This window comes from Hemiscyllium ocellatum, chromosome 27 (assembly GCF_020745735.1).
Source record: "Hemiscyllium ocellatum isolate sHemOce1 chromosome 27, sHemOce1.pat.X.cur, whole genome shotgun sequence".
In the NCBI taxonomy this organism is placed as follows: domain Eukaryota; kingdom Metazoa; phylum Chordata; class Chondrichthyes; order Orectolobiformes; family Hemiscylliidae; genus Hemiscyllium; species Hemiscyllium ocellatum.
In genome coordinates this window covers 3,060,464-3,087,093 of record NC_083427.1, presented here as the reverse complement: position 1 = coordinate 3,087,093, position 26,630 = coordinate 3,060,464, and the positions used below count along the sequence as shown (strand labels likewise).

General features: G+C 41.3%; 1 pseudogene; it reads right to left on the bottom strand.

Moving 5' to 3' along the window:
* LOC132828625 (Ig heavy chain C region, membrane-bound form-like) overlaps nt 1-26,630 on the bottom strand; it is a 136,250-nt pseudogene that overhangs the window by 6,173 nt on the left and 103,447 nt on the right.

Below are 26,630 nucleotides of genomic sequence, written 5' to 3'. Positions count from 1 at the left end.
CATGTTACATATGCTCAGTTGTTGCACAAACATGTTTATTTATTCAGTGACTCAAAGAAAATTCAGGGAAGAGATTAAGAGTATTGTGGAATATCCCCTGAAAGTATTAAGAAAATTAGGTAAATGAAGAAATAAAGAAACCCTGTCTGCTTCATCCTATTATCTCTCTGTGTATTGCAAATACAAGAATCAATGATCTGTTGACTCATGTCGAGAAACAAGAGTTCCAATTTACTGACACATGAACTTACACAGTGAGAAAATCTTTCTAACCTGCTGAAACTTGACTTCTGATATACGGTCCCATTATACTCAAAGTCAGTTTCCTGCAAAGGTATTCCAATTTCCTGATTGGTAACATGCCTGAGCAGAATAAAACAAACATCAACATTTACCGAAATTGTTTCTAGAAACTTTTGAATTAAACATGCATTTCCTAGTTATGTGATAAGTTGGTTGCAGCCATGAGATCTTGATTTGTACCAACGAAACAAACATACTGTTGTACAGTTGCAGGTCAAATGGAAATTGTTTATTAAACATGAAATAAAACTGCTAATTGTTGCATTGATTTAATGCTGTGCATCACTTCTGATCACGCAACATGCATTGTTGGATATCTCTTGGATCAATCAAATATGTGGTTCATCTGACTGGAGTCGTTTTGAGGCTGCTAAGCACTAATTATGATATTAAGAAGGACTGTGTCGAAAGTTTGCAACAAACGGGTAGGTTTGGTATTGATCGCTTGTAGGATCGGAACCAATGATGTTGAAAATAACTTATGTTGAAAAAATGAACTGTGTGCCAAGTACGAGAAGGTTAGTTTTAGATTACCACTGAAGGTAAGAGCAAGTTTAGGTTTGCTTTATATTTCTGCATGGTTTTTCAGAGTGAGCATTTTCGTGGGCTTATTTTAAAAATTTAATCATGTAATTTAGTCAATAATATTTCAGGGCCAAAGTGAAGTAACCAGGCAGAGAGAACAACTTTGGATTAAGACAATGATTTGTTCAACGAGGACAGAAAAGCACCAGGAGACGACAGAGAGAAAATAGGGTAGAACATACATCTGGTCCAACCTGTTCAGACATTGAGCATGATCACCACTGATCTTAGGCTCCACGTGCACATTGCTGCCATTTCCAAAATTGATTGATTGATCGATTTATTGTTGTCATGTGTACGAAGATACAGTAAAATGTCGGGTTTGCATGCTATCCAGGCAGATCATAGCAAACAGAGTACACCGGGATAACGGAACAGATTTTAGTGTTGCAACTGCAGAGATGGTGCAAGAGGGAGAGAGATGAGAATTAAACTTTTTGTGTGGGTGACCTTCAGGAGAGGGAAAGGGAATAGGCAGACAGTACATGGAACCCCTGTGGCCATTCGCCTCCATAACAAGTACACCGATTTGTATTCTGTTTTTTTTGAGGGGAGGGTTTGAAGGAGAGTTGACCTACCAAGGGAAAGCAGTGATAGTCATAGGAGATTCAATGGTTAGAAGAACAGACAGGAGATTCTATGGTTGCGATGGAGACGCCCAGATGGTATGTTGTTTTCCGGGTACCTGAGTAGGTGATCTCTCAGATCAAGTGTACAGGATTCTTAAGCGGGAGGGGATGAGTAGCCACAAGTCGTGGTACACATTGGTACCAATAATATAGCTAGGAAAAACGATGAGGGCCTGAAAAGTGAATACAGGGAGTTAGGTTGGAAGGTAAAAGAAAGGAGAGCAGAGTAGTAATCTCAAGGTTGCTATCGGTGTCACAGGCGAGGGTAGGAACAGAGACCGAGTGCAGCTGAGCATGTGGCTACAGGTTCGTGTAGCAGGGAGGTGTTCAGATATGTAGATCATTGGGAGGACGTACAAGGAGGACGTGTTGCACTTGCATTGGAGTGCAGTATCGTGGGCGAGATGTTTGCTTGGGCTCTTCGCGAGGGTTTAACCTAGTTTGGCAGAGGAATGGGAACAAGGGCTGTGAATCAAAGGATATTTAGCTGGTGAACAGAAACAGTGTGCAGAGTGTCCGTGAGGAAGGATATGCAGTTGAAAGGGCAAAGCTGCAGTCAGTGTGATGGGTTGAAGTGTGTCTATTTTAACGCATTCAATGTCACATGTAAAGGTGATGAACTGAGAGAAAGGATCAGTACTTAGAGCTACGATGTTGTGGCCATGACGGAGACTTGGATATTTCAGGGGCAGGAATAGTTGTCAGATGTTCCGGGGTTGAAATGTTTCAAAAGGAATAGGGAGGGAGGTAAAAGAAGTAGGGGAATGTCATTGCTATTCAGAGATAATATAACAGCCACACAAAGCGAGGTCGTCGAGGAGTGTTTGTCAACTGAGTCGGTGTGCGTGTAAGTCAGAAACAGGAAAGGAGCAGTCAGTTTATTGTGAGTTTTCCATCGACCTCCCAATAGCAACAGAGACACGGAGGAGCAGATTGCAAGTCATGTTTTGGAAAGGTGCAAAAGTAACAGAGTTGTGATGGGTGAATTCAACAAATGGAGCCCTCCAGTTCTGCTTTCAGCAGCAGGAAGAGCGGGAGCTTGGGCCAATGGCCTGTCAGGAAAGGGCGAACCACTAATTTAAATCTTTGAGAATTTACCTCAAGCGTCGGAGCCCTGCCTTTCTATTTTCAGCAGCAGGAAGAGTGGGACCTTGGACCAGGGACCTGTCGGGAAAGATGAGCCACTAATTTAAATCTTTAAAAGCTGACTTCAGAGATCAGAGATTTCTGGGAAAGAAGGGACTTTTTTTCCCGCTCAGCTATATAATGAGTGTTTTCAGAGCTCAATCCATACCCTTATAGGGCTTTCTACCCATCCACCTCCTCCAAACTTAAACACCAGGGACACATCAGGTACGCTCCTCTTCTTTTTTACTTCCTGAAAAGGGGACGACCAGGGATGGCAGTAGAGGGAGAGGAATATTCCTTCTGCATGATGTTTGAGGTGAGGGACGTCATTAGTGTCCCGTCAAAGTACATTCGCAGGAGGTGCACCCAACTCTTGCGCCTCCAAGTCTGCGTTAGGGAACTGGAGCAGGAGCTGAATGACAGCCACATCATTCGGAAGGCAGAGTCTGTGATAGATAAGAGTTGCAGGGAAGTAGTTTTTCCTAAGCAAAAAGAAAGCTGGGTAACTGTTAGAAGTGGGAAAACAGTCAGAGCTGGAATCCCACGTGGTCATTTCCCTGAATAACAAATATACCGTTTTGTATGCTGTTCGGGGGATGACTTACTAGGGTCATGAGTTGAGATGCAGGTCTCTGGCACGGTCTGTCCCTGTTTCACGGAAGGGAAACAGAGAAAGGAGGAGAGTCTTCGTCATTGGGAACACAACAGTTAGAGGGTCAGATAGAAGGTTTGTTGGGAATGGAACAGACTGACTGTTGGTGTGTTGCTTTCCAGGTGCCAGGGTCCTTGATGTCTCGAGTCATGTATTTGAGGTCTTGAAGGGAGAGGGTGACCAGCCCCAAGTCGTACTCAACATAGGTACGAATGACAAAGCTAGAAAGTGGAATAGGGATGTAAGGCAAGAGTTCAGGGAGCTAAGGTGGAAACTAAGAGCTAGAAAAAACAGAGTTGCTGTCTCTGGATTGTTACTCATGCCACGTAATAGTGAGACGAGGAACAGGGCGAGATATCAGCTGCACAAGTGGCTGCAGGCATGGTGCAGGAGGCAAGGTTTCAGGCATATGGATAATTGGGGTTCATTCTGGGGAAGGCTGTGCCTCTACAAAAAAGACAGTCTTCACTTGAACCAGAGGGGCACTAATATCCTGAGTTGGAGCTTTGCTAGTGCTATTGAGGTAGGTTTAAATGAGCTCAGCGGGGGATGAGAACCAAAGGTGTAGATCCAGTGCATAAGAGGATGATATTAGGGAGGCGACAAGAGTGTGTTTGCAGACAGCAAGCTGAGTTGAAGTGTGTCGACTTCAATGGCAGGAGTGTCCAGAATAAGGCAGGTTAGCGTGCAGCATGGATAGGTACCTGGGACTTCGATATTGTGGCCATTTCGGAGACATGGATGAAGCATGAATAGATTTTGTAGGTTCCAGGGTTTAGATCTTTCATTAAGACCAGGGAAGGCGGTAAAAGTGGGGAGGTGTAGCTTTGTTAGTCAAGAACAGTATAACGGTGGATGAAAGAAATTTTGACGAGGACTTGTCTACTGAGGTGGTATGGGCTGAGGTTAGAAGCAGGAGGAGAGTTCACACTGCTGGGAGATTTTTATAGGCCTTCGCAAAGGGTGGAGGAGAGGATTGGCAAAAAGATCTAGGCAGGAGGGAAAGGAATAGGGTGGTCATTATGGGGAACTTTAACTTCCCCAACATTGACAGGAAATGCTATAACTAGTACGTCGGATGGATCAGCTTTTGTCCAAAGTGTGCAGGAGAGTTTCCTGACACAGTGCGTCGAGGGCAGACCAGACGGGAGGCCAAACTGCATCTGGCACTTGGTAATGAAGCAGGCCAGGTGTTTGATTAATGGTAGTGAGCACTTTGGAGAGAGTGATCAAAATTCAGTTATGTTTAGTTTAGCGATGGAAAGGGACAGGTACATGCCACAGGGCTCGAGTTACAGCTGGAGGAAAGGCAATTATAATACGATTAGGCAAGATTTAGGAGGCATAGAATGGGCTACCAAAATGGGGACAATCGAAGTGTGGAGCTGATTTAAGAAACAGACATTGCGTGTCCTTGATAGGTATGTCCTGGTCAGGTAGGGAGGAAGAGATAAGGTAAGGTAACCGTTGTTTACTAAAGAAATTGTATCGCTTGTTAAGCAGAAGACAAGACTTATGTGAAGTTGAGACAAGATGGTTCCGATGAGGGAATGGAGAGTTACAGATTAGCTAAGAAGGATTTAAAGAGTGAGTTAGGAATGGGGCATGAAAAAGCCTTGGCGGTAACATCAAGGAAAATCCCACAGCTTCTATGCTTATGCGAGGAATAAGAGGAGTGAGAGTCAGGCCGATCAGGAATAGTGGAAGGAACTTGTGCCTGGAGTCGGCGTAGGTAGGTGAGGTCCTTAATGAATACTTTGCATCAGTATTCACTCGTGAAAAGGACCTTGTCGTTTGTGAGGACAGTGTGAAACAGTCTGCGCAGCTCAAACAGATTGATGTTGAGAAGAAGGATGCGCTGGAAATTTTAAAAAAAAATGAAGATAGATAAGTCCCCTGGACTCCAGGGGATATACACGAGGTGTTTTCATAGGCTAATTTAAAAAATGTCATTGGACATGGACAAACGCCCACGCAGGATACAAAAACAAAGACTATTGGGGAATTTCCCATATAATTGACAAAAAGAGTATTACAACGATTCCTGGGATTGGACGGATTTTATGGAAATTTGTACCAAAGTTTAGTAGTGTGGCTACTCCACTCACTGAATAACTGAAGAAATATGGAAATTTCCAGTTGGCAGCAGACTGTCAGAATGTATTTGATAGTCTGAAAGCTGTGTTAACCATTATCCACTATTTGCTACACCTAATTATGCAAAGCCAATCAAATTGGCTTTCGATGCAAATCATTTGGGTTTCGGTGCTTTACTCTTACAGCAAGACGGCGGCAGGATTAAAACACCTGTGCGGTATTTCTCCATGAAATTCAACATACATCAACTGAAATCGTCGACAATTGAGAAGGACACTATTCTGGATCTTGGTATCAAAATTCATAATTCCAGGTTGAAGTTAGGAGGTTTGAACTCAAATGCTGCGAGTAGCAATTATTACTGTCTTTTGTTTCGGGTGTTGAAATTGATTAGTTTAAAAAGGCTGTGCCTCATCCACGAATGGCTCTTTCAGTCACCAAGTCTTTCAATTGGTGGAAGAATTCAACTTTGAGTTTCAAAATACGTCAGCAAGGCAAAGATTTCGGAATTATCCAACAAACAAGAGATGTGTTTGCCTTTGTCTGCGAGGAAGTAGGACAAAAATCTAGCAATTGCCAGAAATTCCATCGGAACGTTTGGAAACGGCTAAAATTCAATTGCAAATGAATCAGCTTGATGAGAGGCAAAAAGAAAGAGGAAAGGAAATGAAGCTGCTGAATTACGATGGAAAGCAAAGGGAATAGAATATCAGAAGACCCAAGGAGATGAAAGAGTGAAATAGAGAGAAGAAAAGCAGAAAGAGAGAGAGTTAGATGTTTAGAATTTGGTATTTAGAGGGCAGAATGGACTTAAAAGGACGGAGGTGAAGGTAAAAGGTGGGAGGTAGGGTTAGCAAGAAGGATAGAAAAGATGAATAAATCCATCATAGTCAAACACTGAGTGGGTAATATGTTTAAATATAGAACGTAGAAATGTACAGCACAGTAAAGGCCCTTCAGTCGCCGATGTTGTGTTGAGAATTAATCCTAATGTATATAAAATAAGCTAACCTATGCTCCCCTCAATTCACTGCTGTCCATGTGCATGTATAGCAGTCGCTTAAATGTCCCTAATGACTCTTCTTCCACCACTTCCATTGGCAAGGCATTCCATGCGCTCACAACTGTCTGCATAAAGAACCTACCTCTGACGTCTCCTCTATACCTTCCTCCTAGCACCTAAAAACTGTGACTTCTCGTGGCAGTCAATCCTGCCCTGGGGAAAAGTATCTGGTTATCGACTCTATCCATGCCTCTCATTACCTTGCTCACCTCGATCTTCCTCTTTCTCTTCAGAGAGATAAGTCTGAGCTCAGTTCATCCCTACTCGTAAGACAAGCCTTCCAGTCTGGATAGCAGCCTGGCAAACATCTTTGCACCCTCTCCGAAGCCTCCACATGTTTCCTGTAATAGGGCGACCAGAACTGGACAAGATATTCCAAATGTGGTGTCACCAGAGTTTTTTAAAGTTGCAACAAAACCTCGCAGCTCTTAAACTCCATGCCCTTGTTAATGAAAACCAAAACATCATAGGCTTTCTTAACAACCTTGTCCATTTGAATGGCAACTTTGAAAGATGTACATACTTGAACACCAAGATCCCGCTGTTCCTCCACACTGCCAAGAATCCTGTTTTTAATCCTGCTTTCAGCATTTAAGTTTGATCTTCCAAAATGCATCAATTCGCATTTATCCAGGTTGAACTCCATTTGCTATTTCTCAGCCCATCTCTGCATACTGTCAATGTCATACTGCAGCCTGCAATAGCCCTCAATACTACCAACAGCACCTCCAACCTTGTGTCATCGGCAAACTTATTAACCCACCCCTCAACCTCTTCATCCAAGTCATTTATGTAAACCACAAAGACAGAGGCCCAAGAACAGAGCCCGACGGAACACCACTCACCACTGACCTCCAAACAGAATACTTAACATCTACATCCATCCTGCCTTCTGTCAGCCACCCAATTCTGAATCCAGACAGCCAAATCTCCCTTTGTCCCATACCTCCTGACTTACTGAATGAGCCTGCCGTGGGGAACCTTATCAAATGCCTTGCTGAAGTCTATGTGCAGTAAACCCACTACCTGACTTTCATCAACCTGGCTCATCACCTCCTCAAAGAACTCAATAAGATTTGTCAGGCATGCCCTGCTTCTCACAAAGCCATGCTGACTGCCTTTAATCATTCTATGCGTTTCCAAGTAGTAATAAATCCTAGTCCTCAGAATTCTTTCCAAAACATTGCTGACCACAGACGTATTACTGATTGATCTGTAATTGCCAGGGATTTCCCTATTCACCTTTCTTGAAAAGGGGAACATTATTCACCTCTCTCCAACCCTCCGGTACCACTCCTATGGAGAGTGAGGAAGCAAAGGTCTTCGCTAGCAGCTTAGCAACCTCCTATCTCGCTTCCCAGTACAACCTAGGATAAATCTGCTCTGGCCCTGGCGCCTTACCAATCCGAATGTTTGCCAAATTTTCAAGCAAATCAACTTCCTCAGTCTCGATCTCTTCAAGTCTGTTTCTCTGTTCCTCAAAGTTCTCTTTCACAACAACGTCCCTATCCTTCGTGAAAACTGAAGCAAAAAAGAACCCATTTATGGCTTCCATTACCTGCTCAGATTCCAGGCACACGTTCCTTTCATTTCTTCTGATCTGTCCTACCTTCTCCCTGATCATTATCTTATTCCTCACGTCTTAATAAAATGCCTGTGGTTTCTCCCTAATCCTTCCTGCCAACCTTTTTAGTGGCCCCTCCTGGGTCTCCTCAATTCATTTTTGAGCTCCTTCCTAGCAAGCCTGCCATCCTCCTCTGAAGCTGTGCTAGACCCTTGGTTCCTCCACCTCACGTAAGCTGCCTTCTTCCTTTTGACGAGAAGCTCCCTTGTTCTCGTCATCCAAGGCTCCTTAATCTTACCCCTTCTTGCCTGTCTTCGAAGAACAAATTTATGCGTCTCTCGCAACAACTACTCCTTAAACGGTCTCCACATGTCTGCTGTGCCCTTTCTGCGGAACAATTGCTCCCAATCTGTACTTCCCAACTCCTGTCTAATAGCGTCATAATTTCCTTATCCCCAATTAAAGGTACTCCAATGGTAACTGCTCCTTTCCCTCTCCATGGCAAATGTGAGGCAGCTGTGGTCCCTGTCACGAAAATGTTCTCCCACCGCGAGATCTGACACCTATCTAGCTCATTGCTGAGCACCAAATCCAAAATTAGCTTTGATAAAGGGTCAGTTGGACTCGAAACGTCAGCTCTTTTCTCTCCTTACAGATGGTGCCAGACCTGCTGAGATATTCCAGCATTTTCTCTTTTTGTTTCAGATTCCAGCATCCGCAGTAATTTGCTTTTATCCAAAATAATCTCCTCCCGTCGGCCTGTCTACATACTGATTAAGGAAACTCTCCTGCACACACCTGACAAAAACGGCTCCATCCAAACCATCTGCACTAAAGAGCCTCTAATCAATATTGGAAAAATTGAAGTCACCCATAACAATAACCCTGCTACGTCTGCCCTTCTACAAAATCAGCCGCCTTATGAGTTCTTCGATTTTCCAACTGCTATCAGGGGTGTCTGCAGAAAATACCCAATGAGGTTACTGCTCCATTGCTGTTCCTAACTTCCACCCATACTTACTCAGTAGACTAATCTTCCTGGACAACCATCATTTCTGTATCAATGATGCACTCTTTGATTAGTAATGCAACACCCCATCTTGTTTCCCCCACGTTCTACTTAAAGTCTGGTTGAAGATTTGTAGCTCGGGTGTCCGTTGTTGTGGTTCTGTTCGCCGAGCTGGAAGTTTTTGCTGCAAACGTTTCGTTCCCTGGCTAGGGAACATCATCAGTGCTATTGGAGCCTCCTGTGAAGCGCTGCTTTGATGTTTCTTCCGGTATTTATAGTGGTTTGTTCTTGCCGCTTCCGGGTGTCAGTTTCAGCTGTAGTAGTTTGTATGTGGGGTCCAGGTCGATGTGTCTGTTGATGGATGTTCTTGCCGTTTCCGGGTGTCAGTTTCAGCTGTAGTGGTTTGTATATGGGGTCCAGGTCTATGTGTCTGTTAATGGAGTTTGTGGATGAATGCCATGCCTCTAGGAATTCCCTGGCTGTTCTCTGTTTGGCTTGTCCTATGATGGTAGTGTTTTCCCAGTCAAATTCATGTTCCTGCTTGTCTGAGTGTATGGCTACTAGGGATAGCTGGTCGTGTCGTTTTGTGGCTAGCTGATGTTCATGGATGCGGATTGTTAGCTGTCTTCCTGTTTGTCCTATATAGTGTTTTGTGCAGTCCTTGCATGGTATTTTGTAAACTACGTTAGTTTGGCTCGTGCTGGCTATTGGGTCCTTTGTTCTAGTGAGTTGTTGTCTGAGTGTGGAAGTTGGCTTGTGTGCTGTTATGAGTCCTAAGGGTCGCAGTACTGCATCTGAAGCCCTCTTTCCTGTAGCAACCGTCCAGCCACGTATTCAGCTGCAGTCGCTGACTGTTTCTCACCTCACTATCCCGTGGCAGCGGAAGCAAACCTGAGAACACTTCTCTATTCGTCCTGCTCTTCAGATTTCAATCTAGCTGTCTGTAGTCACTTTACAGATCGTCAATCCCTTTCCTGGCTATGCCACTCGTTCAAACAGGAATAAAATAATGACTCGGGTAGGAATAGGTCCAGTCAAGGATAGTAGTGGGAAGTTGTGCGTGGAGGCTGAAGAGATTGGAGAAACATCAATAAATACTTTTCGTCAGTATTCACTCAGGAACAGGACATTGTTGCCGATGTGAATATTGAGTCACAATTAATTAGAATGGATGGCTTTGAGGTATTTATGGAAGAGGTGTTGGAAATTCTGTAAAGGGTGAAAATTGATAAGTCCCCGGGGCCTGATGGCATTTATCCTAGGATTCTCTTGGAAACAAGGGAGGAGATTGCAGAGCCATTGGCCTTGATTTTTATGTCCTCGTTGTCTACAGGAATAGTGCCAGAAGACTGGAGGATAGCAAATGTGGTTCCCTTGTTCAAGAAGGGGAGTAGAGATAACCCCAGTAATCATAGGCCGGTGAGTCTCACTTCTGTTGTGGGCAAAGTCTTAGAGAGAATTGTAAGGGATAGGATTTATGAACGTCTGGATAGGAATAATGTGATCAAGGATAGTCAGCATGGTTTTGTGAAGGGCAGGTCGTGTCTCACAAACCTTATTGAATTCTTTGAGAAGGTGACTAAGGAGGTGCACGAGGGTAAAGCGGTAGATGTGGTATATGTGAATTTTAATAAAGCATTTGATAAGGTTCCCCATGGTAGGCTACTGCAAACAATACGGAGGTATGGCATTGAGGGTGAGTTGGAGGTTTGGATTAGGAATTGGCTGGCTGGAAGAAGACAGAGGGTAGTAGTTGATGGTAAAGGTTCATCTTGGAGTGCAGTTATAAGCGGTGTTCTACAAGGATCTGTTTTGGGACCATTGCTGTTTCTCATTTTTATAAATGACCTGGAGGAGGGGCTAGAAGTTTGGGTGAGCAAGTTTGCAGATGATACGAAAGTTGGTGGAGTTGTTGATAGTGAGGAAGGATGTGGCAGGTTACCGCGGGATATAGATAAGCTGTAGAGCTGGGTAGAAATGTGGGAAATGGAGTTCAATGTAGCTAAGTGTGAAGGGATTCACTTTGGTAACAGTGACAAGAAGATGGGGTACTGGGTTAATGGTCGGATACTTGGTGGTGTGATGAGCAGAGGGATATTGGTGTCCATGTACACAGATCTCTGAAAGTTGCCACCCAGGTAAATAGTGCTGTGAAGAAGGTATATGGCGTACTGGCTTTTATTGGTAGAGGAATTGAGTTCCGGAGTCCTGAGGTCATGTTGCAGTTGTATAAGTCTCTGGTGCGGCCGCATCTGGAATATTGCGTGCAGTTTTGGTCGCCATACTATAGGAAGGATGTGGAGGCACTGGAACGGGTGCAGAGGAGGTTTACCAGGATGTTGCCTGGTATGGTAGAAAGATCATATGAGGAAAGGCTGAGGCATTTGGGGCTGTTTTCATTGGAGAAAAGAAAGTTTAGTGGTGACTTGATAGAGGTGTATACGATGATTAGGGGTTTAGATAAGGTTGACAATGAAAACCTTTTTCCAGGTATGGAGTCAGCTATTACGAGAGGGCATAGCTTTAAATTAAGGGTAGGTAGGTATAGGACAGATGTTAGGGGTAGATTCTTTACTCAGCGAGTCGTAAGTTCATGGAGTGCCCTGCCAGTAGCAGTGATGGACTCTCCCTCTTTATGGGCATTTAAACGGGCATTGGATAGGCATATGGAGGATTGTGGGCAAGTGTAGGTTAGGTGGGCTTGGGTCGGCGCAACATCGAAGGCCAAAGAGCCTATACTGCACTGTATTTTTCTATGTTCTATGTGCTAATATTTTTCTTGGATATATAATTGGTGTGTATAATATAAATATGTATAATCATTGCCTAGATTCGACAATAAGCATTTAGCAGCCTTGTTTTTAATTTTTTTTTAGAAAGTGGCCAAACAAAGAAAGTGACCATGGGGTATAGTTGACACAAAGAAAGTTGGTAGTTAGAAATCGTGAGGTACTTGCATCACGAACAGCAGAGGTAACTGTGGAGTATAATGAGGTAACAAATGCCATCGAAGTGCACTTGAGCTTGTGCCAGGAGCCAAGAGACAACTGTACAGAATATAAGGAGGGACTCTGATCAAACGTACATTGAATCTGAAAGGATAAGCAAAATAATTTTTATAGTCATTTTAGGCATTGAAAATACTTCAAAAATATGACACTTTTAGAAAGTAGACTATTTTGGAACTTCAAAAATTCACTTCCTGAAGTAATGAAAACTTTTGTGAAGAGCAGAGAGTTACGATTGCAAGATTAGCTGCCTAAATGGTCTATGGTTACGAATTGGTTGATATTTCATAGTTTGGCTTCAGGAATCAATTTCAATTCGTGAATATTAGAAATAGGTGAAAGTGGAAATTCTCCGGTCCTAAGGGAAAAGGAGATCTCATTGAAGATAGTACGGATAATTTATCACGGGGCAAACAGGAAATCCATGAGGAGGAAAAAGAAGTAAAAAAAAACTCTGGTCTTTTCATTGCAAAAAAGTGGACCTCACGAAATCTTCACAATGATGGTTTAAAATCACAACACTGAGAATATGGGTGTGAGGTAGCAGGATAAACCAGTGAATTTTGTTGAAGTGATAAAGTTAAGGATAGTGGAAGCTAAAACGCTGTGCAAGAATGTACAGCCTGGTCAGTGGTTGGTGGAGACGGAAATGCCAGATCTTCTTTAAACATTCATTTGCGGGTGTAAGGATGACTCGGATCTGCCAGGTGGAGGAAGTAAAGAAATTGCAATTCTATGAGATAGTGGAGCATGTCAATCGTTGATGTCGAGAGATGTCAAGATATGTCATTCAGAAGAAGTAGTGCCAGAAAATGTTGTTATGTGTGGAATTCATAGTGAGACATGAAGAACTCCACCATAAAATATGAGATTGGAGTATTCGATGAAAAGTTGAGAAGTGGTCGTAGGAGTATTAGAGGAACTTTCAATTCCAGGAATACAGTTTGTCCTTGATAACAATGTAGCTGGATCACAGATGGGCATGCTGCTTTCTTTGGTTGAAAAACCCAGTGGAAAATCAGGTAACGTAGATATGACAGAAACTATAACCTCAGATGTTTCCTGAGTGTGTCATAACAAGGCGACAAAGCCTCAGGCTGAAGCCGGAGGAGAAGTCAAAGAATGAAGAAAAGTTGAAGTGCAATTATCACAGGCCTTATCTGATCAAATGATTGAAGAGGAGTAAGAACATATGGGTGTTAAAGTGGATATTTTTAGTTCAGAGAAACTAGCTGACTCACAAAGGAAAGATGAAAAGAACTGAAGGAGTTGTATCAAGAAGCACACAATGAAGACCAATCTGAGTGAATCTCAAAATGCTGCCATCTTAAAACGACGTATTAATGAGGAAATCGTGTCCATCACATATTCAGACGGACGAGAAATCGGTAGAAGTTAAACAAGTAATTTTAACAGTGGGTTATGGAAAATAGGTGTTACGGATATCACATGAAATAACAACAGGAGGTCATTTTGGAGTAAGGGAAACATAAGTCAATACACAAAAGCATTTTATTGATATGGAATGCGTAAACATATATTTGATTTTGGGAAAGTTAATCAAATTTTTCTCGAGATGCGAATGACCCACACAGATGCAATTATATCAAGGGTCAATTTTTCCATCAAAAGTATTCAAGGAATTTATGGATAGCTGAGGAATAAAATGATTCAAATCCCAAAAGGGGAGGCACAGCGGCTCAGTTGTTAGCACGGTTGTCTTATAACGTCATCGACTTAGTTTCAATTCCATCCTCAGATGAATGTTTATATGGAGTTTACACCTTCTCTCTGTGTTTGAGTGAGTTTTCTCCGGATGTTCCAGTTTCCTCCCACGGTCCTAAAGAATGTGCAGGTTCGGTGTATTGGCCTTGCTAAATTGCCCATCGTGTCCAATGATGTGTACTTTCGCTGAGGAATGCAGGATTATAGGGTAGGGATGTGAGACTGGGTAGGATGCTTTTCGGATATTCGCTGTGGATATGCTGGGTCGAATGGCCTGTGGATTCTATGATTCTTCATTGCGTACCATCCAGAATCGTAAGGACCATCAGAATGGGGGCACCAAAATTAGATATCATGTTAAGGAACTATAGACAAGACGATGCTGAGGATTGGCATCAAGGAATTCTATTCATACTTTCTGCAATTAGGGACACACCAATGAATCTACCAATTGTGGTCCATTTGAATTAGCTTTTGGACATGAGGTGAGATGACAACTGAAATTGATTAAGGAGAAATTGTGAAGTCAGACTTCATAGAGCACCTATTTGGACTATATGTCAAATTTTACGGACTGATTAAATAGAATGGATGAAATAGCTGGACAGCATTTAAAAGTAGCACACCATGAGATGATACAGGAACCTGACAAGTAATTAAAGGTTTACAAATTTGCTAGTAGAGAATTGTTTGATGCAAACGCCAGATGGAAAGCGATCTCACAAAGGACACTGTGTGAATATGCTAGGAGAAAGTGAGGACTGCAGATGCTGGAGGTCAGAGTCGAGAATATGGTGCTGGAAAAGCAAGGCAAGTCAGACAGCATCTGAGGAGCAGAAGAATCGATTCTCCCTTGTCTTGGATGCTGCTGGACCTGCTGTGCTTTTCCAGCACTACACTCTTGACTCCGTGTGAATATGCTCAAAAGTAATGGTAGGGAAGGAGAGCAAAAATAAAATGTATTATTAGTTACAACACAGAGTTTAAAAAAAACTTCAGAGCATCCAGAATTGGACATTCCTCAAATAAAGTTGGACAATGACGAAGTTCGCAAGCGTAGGAATAAATTATTGAGTTACCACCAGAAGTAAACAGAAATAACCTGGAAGAGTTATTACAATCACACAGGGAGATAGGTGGGTAGCGATAATAGAATTCCACATGACATAAACATAGGAAATGTTTTTCCATTAAGGAATGTTCTTATAGAAACTCTCTAATATTCGCAAAGGTCCGAACAGAGATTGAATGCATATTCAAAGACGACATCATAGAACTGGGTTTCAGTGAATGGAGCCCACTACTGTACTTGTATCAAAACCCGTTGGCATCCAAAATTTTGGTCCCTATCACAAAGTCTGCTTCATGCCCTATTCCACGACTTGAGGATTAGAACAAGAAACTTATATTTTGAAGTTGAACCAACTCAGAGGATACAGGCAAGCACTTTTATCCGAAAGAACAAAAACAATTTCTACTTTCGTGGCATTGAATGTCCTATCCGAATTTTAAGTAGACAGGCAGGAGGCTTAAAGAACACAGCAAGCCAGGCAGCATCAGAAGGTGGAGAAGTCAACGTTTGGTGTAACCCTTCTTCACCAGTGTTGGTGGGTGTAGGGGCAGCTGCAGATAAAGGGGATGGCAGGGGCAGGGTAGTGAAGAGGGGATAGGTGAAGGCAGGTCCAGTGTACGACCCTGGTTGGTCAGTGGGAAGAATGACTCCAGTTGGTGGCAGGGAGGAGTAGAAGGGAGAGTGTGGGACTGGAAAGGAAGTCGGGGAAATGGGAAGATAGCTTATTTGAAATTGGAGAACTCAATGTTGAATCCCTCTGGCTGTAGGCTGTCCAGGCGTTAGATGACGTGCTTTTCCTCTAACTTGTGCTGTGGTCCATGTCGGAATGGGAGTGGAAGGGGATTTGAAATGGCTGGTGACTGGGAGGTCTTGTCAGCCCCGTGGTTCTGACTGTGATGATTGTTCTGATTGTTCCCTAAGTTTACATTTGATTTCCACAATGTAGAGAAGATCACGTTGGGAGCAATTGATTTTAATTCAACCACCTTTTAAAGACTAGCCAATAACTTCATTTCTGGATTATTGAATTAAGTGGTGTACATTGATGACTTGGCGAGCTTCAGTCAGACATGGAACGAACGGTTGTAGCATCTGTCAGAGTTATTTGATCGAGTTCGGGAGGCAAGTTTGGTGATCAACTGGCTCAGAGCCAGTTTCGCAAAAGCCTCACATCCCTGGGCCATATTGATTGTCATGGCACACACGGGATGTGAAAATGAAGGCTATTGTGGAGTTTCCTCTGCCATCAACGAAGAGAAAATTACAATGAGTTTATGGAATATTACTGTACTGGGACTACTAATTAATAAAAGTTACTGCATCTGTTATTCTGCTGCTTTTTCAATGGAGTTAAGTTATTCTAAATTCCTTTTTCGTTAATTGTGTTGTAACTAAATTGCGTTTTGGTTAACGTCACGTAGTTTGACCAGTCACACTAATCTGGAACAAGCACTTCGCATTTACCTTTAGACGTAAGAAAATGTGAGAATCTAGACTATCTTCTTAAAATATTTTGAGGGGGTCTAGTCTGGCCCATAACATGATTAAGAAGATTTTTCTCAATACCATTACTAAATTTCTTCCGTTCACACCCTTAACGCCGTATCAGTCCCAGTCTACATTTGGAAAGATAAAATCTCCAACTCTTCCAATCTTTCATTCCTACAGCTATGCGTGCTCCACAATTTCCCACTGACTATTGGGATTCTTGTGATACAATCCCACCAACGAGATCAAACCCTTCTTATTTCTCAGCACTATCCATATAGTTTCACTGGACATGCCAACAGAAATATCCTCTCTAAGTATCACTGTTATATTTCCCTAATCAAAAATGCCATCCTTCATTTCTTGCGTCCCCTTCCATCCTTCCATCAGAACATATTCCCTGGAACATTGAGCTGTCAGCCGTGTCCCGCCCTCCTTGTTTCTGAAGCATCAATCTATATCATCAGTGTTTAAAATACTCCAATGTGTTACCGTTGTCTTCTAAGGAATAAACTGCTCCAAATGATGAAGATAATGCTGAAATAAACGTCTTCATTTGTATTTTTAAAAGTGACCCCGCATTCAATGTCCTCCCAGAAATGTAAGCACAATTTTCTCAACTAATCTATAGCAACAATTTATGATGTTGTATTTCAGATCAATTCACCTCTTACCTTTCTAAAGTTCAGGTCGAGCCTGTCCAAGCGGCCCTCATAAGGCAATTGATCTATTCCATTTATTCATTGATTAAACCTTCTCTGAAGTGTCTCTGAAAGGTCGGTTTTATAGTATCCAGGTGTTGTCTCACTCGTGCCTTTATTACTGAACCACAATTTCTCTTGTTTTGGAAACGACAGGCCTTGCAGTGAATGTTCAAATTTTATGAACGTTCCTAAATTTCATTTACGGGCATAAGCTCTGATTCGTGCGCTAGGACTCACACATTTCTCTGTTTTTCAGAGAAGTTGAAAAACTTAACACATGGAATGTAATGCTTCCTTTTATTCTTCCTGACAAATTAGATAATTTCACGTTTCCCTCTTCAAACTCCGTTTTGCAAAGGTTTGGCCTGTCTCGTGATCTATCTATGTCTATTACCGGTTCTTCTTTCAATATTGTCTTCTTCATTTGGAACAGTTTATGCTTTAAAAGGCGGCGGATTGCAGTCTTCGAGTACTTTGAACGCAGAGGTAAGGAGATGAGGAATTATCGTGAATGGCAGGAATATAGAGTTGTCAGACCAGCCACAAGTTACTGAATTACACAGCAACCTAGCGGAACCGAGTGATTTGCCATTGTTTCCTTATTCAAATACATGAAAATTTACTTAAAAGACTGCATTAATTTGAAATACTTTCTTGATTCGATGCAATATATTAACGTAAATGGCTTGGCGTTTGAGCAATGCAATACTTAAGGTGAAGTGATTTTTAGAAGCCAGTTTCTTCAGCATTTTGAATTTAAACTCAGCACTAAATGAGTTTTCATGGAAGAATGATTTAACATAGGTGTTATAATCTGTCCAAATTCAAGGAAGAAAAACAACGCAAATGATCTTGTAATCTCGGTGTCCCCATGGATCTCACAGTGGGGATCAGTATAGCAGCTCTGGGAATGTATTTTTACAAGTACTTAATCACAGTGATTACCTGTTAACAAAAAGGATGAATCATTTCACAGAGAAAATGTTGGTATTATAGAATTGCAAAGATATACTACACGGTGCTTTCAGTCAGTGGTCTTCCTGGTAAGTTTCTATCATTATTCAAAATCTGTAAATTTGTTTTTTCCTGCAATTGCAAATACTGCACGCTGAATCATTATTAACTGTCATAGATTATATTGCAATTTCTAAAATTCTGTTCATAAATATCCCTGTGCTTATATTTCATATTCTTCTTTGAAAATAAACCCCCCTTTATGAATTTAAAATAATAGAATAATCAGGCATGTCGATTTAATGCAAAACCATATGTTGCTCAATAGGACTTTCACGAAGGCAAATTTCTAATGTAATGTCCTAGCAGGTGGGATTTGATCGTCCTATTATGGTAAATAGCAATCACTAACTTGCTTGGAAACCGTTTCACCATTGACAATGCATTGACCAGAGTAAATATTCATTGGAAAATTGCAGAAATTGTACGATATCGAATAGAGTCAAATCCCGACCTCATTGCCTTGTCCGTGCTGCATGACATAGAACATTGAACATTATAGCACAGCACTGGGCATTCAGGCCTCGAAGTTACGTCGACCTGTGCAACCAATCTGAAGCTCATCTACCCTACACTATTCAGTTTTCATGCATATGTTTACCCAATGACCATTTAAAAGCCCTTAAATTTGGCTAGTCTACTATTGTTTCAGGAAGTACGTTCCATGCCCCTGCCACTCGGAGTAAAGAATCTACATCGAATGTCTGTTCTATATTTCTCACCCCTCAATTTAAAGCTATGTCCGTGCTTGCCGTTAAACTGAGCACTGGTTACTTGCTGGTTGAAACCATTTCATCCGGTGACCATGTATCACTGGGAGTATCTGTCACTGTAAAAGTGGATTATTAACTGAAGCAAAAACAACTGGTGGCTTTGAATATGTATTGGCAATTGCATTAACCATTGAAGAATTGAACTTTCGGAGTGGAAGAGGCCGGTGTAGTTCATAATAAAACTGAACTGACAGTCCCGAACCCAGCCTGTATACATTCCTCGTGTTAACTTTCACGGAAGAATTTTACGGAATCCGTGGAGAATGAGAGTGTGGTTTGTGCGGGGTCAAGGCGAGGATGGTGGCGGGAGTGTTGACCTGACATTTGTGATGGAAAGGGGCCAAGCAATGTGCACCAGCAGCGATGATTATGCAACTATTATCTCTTGTCTTTCAATAACCTTTGCAACACGGAATCCCCAACTACAAATGTTAGAAAGGGACTTATTTACCAGAAGCTGTTGCTACAAGAGCGAGCTGTAGGGTGACAATTCTGTGGCATTCAACTGTTCGAATACTGCCCACTACTTACCACTGACAAGGCAAGAGAGATGAGCTGATCTCGAATTTCACTCACATGCAATATAAATGCACCCGTCATCTCAGGTAAAAAACAAAGAGTTTGATTCATCAGCTCATCCGGAATCTTAAATGTTTAGTCTCTCCACCACCATTTCACAGTGCTAGCAGCATTCTGTACTACTTAAGGATATACTGCAACAAATCACCAAGGACTCTTTCAGTGCAACTTTTTATGCCCACGATCTCTATCAGTATTCCTGCACAGCCTTGTTCGCCCTATGTTAAAGTAACTGACTGAGTCCTCTGATCACTATCATCATCTGTTGATCAGGTATCTGTCATTGTACAAATGTGTTGAATGTAAATCAACAGTAACCATGTGAAGTAGCTCCTTCCTGTGACTGTAAATGCCTAGTCCAAATTTTGCTCTTTTCCTATGAGCTCCTTCCAACAATACAAGGAATGTCTTATTCGCTCAAATTTGAGGCATGAGGCATTGCAAACTCACCTCTCAGTAAGGTATTGGCCTGTGTGGAGTAGACTAGCCCATTCATTTCAATCATTTTATTTCCGGTTACACATGTCTTCATTCCATCGTACTATCACAATTTTATTCTTATCTCCGAGGATTCAATGTGGAATAATTTTGCAGTAAATTTATTTGATAGCAAATGTAAAAAAAAATGTAATGATATTTCACTTCTTGCTCATAAAGCGGAGAATTATGGTCATTAACACCTTTGGCTATAACATGCATCAGAACGGGGCCAAACAAAACCACGTCAGAGGTTAGGAATTCTACACCAAGTAACACACCTATACGAAAGGATGTATTGCACTCGTGGGGGTGCAGAGGTGGTTCACTGGGTTGATTCCGGAGATGGAGGGTGTGGCTTATGCGGACGGTCTGTGTAGACTGGGATTGCATTCATTGGAATTCAGAAGAGCGAGGGGGATTTTATAGAAACAGATAAATTATTCAGGGAATAGATAAGATAGAAGTAGAGAAGATGCTTCCACTGGCCATTGAAGCTAGGACAAGAGGGCACAGCCTCAAGATTAGAGAGAGCAGATTTTGGATTGAATTGAGCAGGAACGTCTTCACCAGAGGGTTGTTAACCGATGGAATTCATTGCCCAATGACGCTGTTGACACTAATTCAGTCAACGCTTCTAAAACTAAGTTTTTTTTAACAATAAAGGAATGAAGAGATACGTTGAGAGCGTGGGTAAGTGAATCTGAGTCCATGGAAAGATCATCCAAGATTGTTTTGACTGGCAGAGCAGGCAGGAAGGGCCAGACGGCCTACTCCTTATCCCAGTTCTTCTATTCTAATGTTATGTTCGACTGGATTGGAGCAGGAGAACTGCTGTGAGAGCTTAAAGATCAGCTGATAAAAGGCATGATGTTGGGGTGAGTGTAAATGATGTCCACTATTTGATTTCAATATATGGTGATTTGGGACAGCAGGAATTGCTTGTTGTGTCTGGAGTGAAGAGTTATTGTCTCAAAAAAGCATTTTCGTGGCATTTTACAATTCTTCTTTCGCTAGCCCCATCAGACACAATGTTTAATGAGGACTGTGAAACAAGCACAGCCAATGTTGAAATTGCTCTCCATGTAATTTAAAAGCTGTCACGGGAATTAGAAATCCAAGTTGCTAACCTAACTACTCAGAGTGGCAGGTTGCCCATATCTGCTCTTTCTCTAATAAGATTGAAGGTTAGTGTGTTCGTGTTGGAGCAGAATAATGGTCAGTAGTTTTATTATTATTACAGTAGTTAACTCTTTCTAATTTCTGTGCTAAATTTAAGTATCTACTATCTTGACTCAGAGAGCTTGAAATGTTTCATCTACAATTTCCAGGCTCATTTCCATGTTCCTGTCTTACAGTAAATATAGTAGCGATAGTGATCCTGTCTTGGGGAAAGTCTGGACTCTGCTCTTGCACCACTCGCTATCTGGTGTTTATGGCCATGTCCAATTTGTTGGTCCTTATCAGTGAAGTCATACTACTGCGGATCAGTCACTATTACTTCCCAGGTCATTCCTGGACATAACCTCTGTGCGCTGCATTATCTTAGGCCTGAGTCAGTTAGCCATAGACTCTTCTGTCTGGTTCACTGTCACTTTCTCCTTTGATTGATTAGTTGCCATTTGTTGCCATGAGATGAAAACGAAATACTGCAATGTGAGATCTGCTTTTGTAGTGGTAGCAACGACTTGCATTCTCTTATGTTTATATAAAAAAAATCCTTTCTATTTTGCATATGAAGCAGATGTAATAATCGACAATGTACCTTGGTATTGTTATGTCATGCAAGCTACTTCACAGAACCTGGGTGGGTAGGATTTGATTGGTTCAATGCAGTTTTCAACCCATTGTTCCCATTTACTTTAATTTTGCTAATCAATGCTCAAACGGTTAGATATATTTTAGTGGCAAGTCGAGTCCACAAGACTCTGTTGGGTCAAAGCAAGGGAGAAAACCGTAGTCACTCAGAGGTGGAGAATTGAATTGTCTACAATTTTACTCTTCAGCATATCTGGCAGCTTTATATTTCTGTGGTTGCCATATATTGTATATTTTTCTACTACAATGTTTCAGCAACAAACCCGTCAGGTTCTGTGTACAGTTCTTCATATATATTTTCAAAAGTTGGATTGTTCCTGGTGAATTTAAGTTGCAGCAAACACATTTATTTAAGTTCTGACGCAGTCCAAGTTCCGAGAACAGGTCAAGAGCGCCATTGAATGTCCATTTTGATCAACTATTCAACTCATTAATAAACAATATAACTGATAGGCGGAACTTGCCAGTGTTTGAGTACAATAGCGGCATTTGGTATGTTGTCACGTGTACACACATGAGAATAGTTTAAAAAATTACAATATCGCTGATTATGGTACCATTGAAGGTACAAAAGTATTTGGATACAAATCCTGCGGAACATATTAAAAAATAAATAAAATGTCCGGCATTGTAGACCTTCATGCCAGCTTAAGTTCAAAATATGTTCGTGGAATAAAATATTAGACCTGAACAAGCAGAATAAAGAAATTAAAATTTTAGAATTGCGAATCTTTCAAGAATAGAGGCCGGAGTAGACGAGTCCATTTTGGCATGAAACTCGCACCAGTCTATGCCAGCCTTCACCTGGAGGTTCTCGAAAATGCGCTGGCTTCATCCAAGGTGGGTTCTCTGCCCTGGCTTTGTCTTGAGAACAGGAATTTGCTCTGGATCAATCTCGAGGTTGAGAGTCCGCGCTGATTGCATTGGATGCTGGTAGTCTCCAGTGTGGATGCCCGCTCTAATTTCAGCTCAAAGCTTGGAGTCCATGCTAGCTTCATTTGAGTCTGTGATTCAGGTTTGGTTTCATGTCGTGGCCAGGAATATGTTCTGAGACTGGCAGCCCACAGAGCGGCCACAGTTTGCATCAAGGCTAGGGGTTTCTCCCAGAGCTTGACCTAGAAGTGAAAGTATCCTTTTCCATGAGTACCTTGTAAGGCATCCATCACAAATGTCCTAACCTTTCTGTTTTCCAATGGGGAAAAGTAGAATGGAAACATTGAAATATTCCACATAGATGTTACATTTCGCATCCCTCTAAATTTTAGCAAGCTCATGCGTTTGCTAAAGTTTGTGAGCTCATTTACTTAACTGCGTTTGCCCTTCCTTTCTTGATAAACTCCTTAGACTGAATGAGAATGTTGGTAGTTTTTATGTATTGTATGGCCCTAAACTTATTTTAAAAGCAAAACTGAAAAATAGGATTGGGAAGATAAAATATGATCTCTCTAGCTCACATGGCCATTTCGCGTTTCACTTACGAATATCACATTCTACTGAACTTCCCATTTGTTTTAAACCTTTGATTGACTGAGAGAAAAGATAAATATGTCAGTATCAGCTCTGAACATTCTCAACGATGTTGCATTTAGAAGTGAATAATTTCCAAATTTCGCAATTCTCTGACTGACGAAATTAAACCTCATTGCTATGCTAAATAATCAGCTCTTACCCTGAAGTTGATTTGGATTTCCTAGTGATGCAAAGTGAGTTATTTGTGTGTCTTCAGTCAAGTCCCTTCAAAGCGTACTGTGTTTTCATGAGGTGTTTCCCCATTTTTCTGAATTGTAAAGGGCATCATCCAAATATGCTTAGCTGCTCATCTCAGGTTAATAACTATCGCCCCAGAAATATTCTTGGTAAATTTCTTGATACAGCATTGAATGTAGGCATAGAAAACTTATACTGTGGCTGTAAGTATATCCACAACTCGAGGTATAGTCTGAGCAAAATTTCGTGCAGCTGCAGCAAGAACTTATTATTCTCGTAGTCCTCGTAGTGAAAATTCGAGGACCAGGGACCATTGTTAAGATGTCTCCATTTTAAGGGATGTGAACAATTTTGTTCTCTTCAAGATTCATTGGAGAATGGAACTTTCTTCTCCAAGCGTTACGAAGAATTCGATCTTAAAATTTATTCAAGTTTGATCTGGATATTTAATGTACAAGGAAATGGAGTACTGACAGATCCAAGCAGAGAAGTAGAGCAGAGATCCAACCATGTTGGAGCTGACTGGCAAGGCCAGATGGTCTACTTTGTTCTAATGTTTTGAAAGGAAAATCCATGCTTTGATATCCAAATAGGTTTATACACTTGGATGTTAACTTCCTGCTTTACCACTCCGGGAAAACCAGCAATGGAAGTATCACACGTCATAAAGGGAATGTATGTGTTGTATGCTGCATTCTAAAGTGACTAAACTTATTTTTAAACCACGTGTTATTCCCTGCTAGATTGTCGTCCACATAAGCTGTTTATTCCTAATTTCAAAATCCTAATCTTCTGCTCACAGTGTAGATTCCAGTTTAACTTTACACTATTGATTATTTTATATCAAATAATATTGATCTATTATTTGTATTATCAATATAAGTTGTGCTCATTACTTGTGACAATTAATAAAAATCCGTGCTAATTCTAATTCCCTTATTTTTGCATGTTGACCAAAGTTTATTGAGGCAGGTACGTTTAATTTGTGCATTAGCCGCTTCTATGCATCGTTATCAAATGGCCTTTGGAAATTCAAATATATTTAATTTACTGTTTATCCCTTTTCTACCCATCCAGCAAGCACCTTAAAATGCAAATTTGTTTGCAAAGAAATACTTCCGTTTCACAAATGATGACTTTATCTGAAGATGACCTGGTTTCCTCTTTACTACTCTAAATTACTGAACGACAGATTGGTTCACAGCTCTCTGAATCTAACCTTCCTCACCAATAAGCTGCCAACGTTCTGTCCTCAAATACTTTGCCTTCATCTGAGGTTTAGATCACAAAATACAACTCCCAGCAATCCTGAGGTGCTGCTGTTTGAAAATTTACCACGATTTATTACATGCCATGCCGTTTTGTCTACTCATGCCTGTGGAAAAGAAAATATTTGGGTTTTGAGGAAGCCATACAGTGAAAATTGTGAGAATCTATATAATCCTACCACTAATTTTTTTTTTAAACACATCAATGACTTAAAAGTCGAAAGCGAAAGGACAATTTGAAACTTTTCCAGGAATCTATCACAGTGCTGAAGATGAAACTGAAATTCAAGAGAACAATGACAGACCAGTGATGTGGATGTCCACGTTGCAGACTTGCGAAAGAATGCATTTTGTAAATCAAAAATATAAGCCACAGAATTATGAAGAAGATGTGGAAAACAAGTAAAATGACGGGATTTTATTTAATACTTCATCACTCGCATTTATTCATTTCATACATCCCCGGAAGTAAGTGACTTGGTAGGCATTTCCCAAGGTTAGGGTTCAATGACATTACTGTGAGACCAGCTGAAAATGGTAACTTTTCTTCCTTCAATGACTTTGGATAAATAGATATGGTTTTATTTTTAAACAATGATCATGATTACCATCACTGGGATCAGTTTTTAATTCCAAGATATTCTGTTTAATGTCTACTCCTCATATTCCATGCTGTGATTTCAAACTTCTCCCCAAAACCATGAGCCTTATATTCTGTATTATTCGCTCAGTGAAATTATTACTAACTGTATTCACTGATCTGTCCCTCAGGAAGTTTTTGTAAACGACTTGACTCTCCAATCCCTCCATTAGGGAAGATATCTCATTAATAAATACAACCACACAGACTTTCCATAAGATAATAAGAAGTCGGAGCAGAAATTAGGCCATTCAGCCCATCGAGTCTGATCCGCCATTCAACTATGGCTGATAAGTTTCTCAAGCCCATTCTTCTACTTTCACCCCATTACCCTTGATCTTCGTGATCATCAAAAAGTTACCCGTCTCTGTCTGAAATATATTAAATGACCTGGCCTCCACAGAGGTATTTGGCAGCGAATTCCATAGATTCACCACTCTCTGACTGAAGATGTTTCCCTTAATGTCGTTTTAAAATATATTCTCTTTGCTCTAAGTGTGTGCCCTCTTCTCCTCGTCTCTCCTAACAATGGAAACATCTTCCCATTCAAAAATGTGTACTCTTCAGTTAGATTCACCCCTTATCCTTCTAAATTCCATCGAGTATAGTCTCAGAGTCTTCAAACGTTCTTCATATGTTAACTTTTTCATTCCTGGGACGATTCTCATGAAACTCCTCTGAACACACTCTAGGTCCAATGCATTGTTCCTGAGATATGGGGACCAAATATGGTCTGATCAGAAATACATCACTACTTTTATATTAAACTCCCTTGAAAATAAATGCCATTATCGCAGTTGCCTTCCTAAGAACAGATTCAGCTGGCAAGTTTACACTGAGAAAATGCTGGAGTAGAACTACCAAGTCTTTTTGCACTTCAGACTTCTAAATTTTCTCCCCATTTGGAATGTCGTCCATTACTCTATTCTTCTTACCAAAGTGGATGACCTCACACTTTCCCACGATGAATTCTGTCTGCCACTTTCTTGTCAACTCTCCTAACCTGTGAAAATAATTCCACAGCCTTTCTGCCTCATGTCCCTTTATCTATCTTTGGACTGTATTCGAACTTAGCCAGAATGGTCTCAGTTCCTTCATCTGGATCGTTAATTTATAGAATTAAAAGTTGTGGAACCAACACCAAGCCTTGTGGAACACCACTTATGGAACAGCATTTCTTACCTGTTGTCATTCTGATAAAGATCCTTGTATCCAAACTCTCTGTTCCTGCAAGGAAGGCAAGCTCCTATCAACGCCAGCACCTTGCCAATAATACCATCGGCTTTAACCTTACTCAGTATCTTCCTGTCCAGCAACTTTTCAAAAG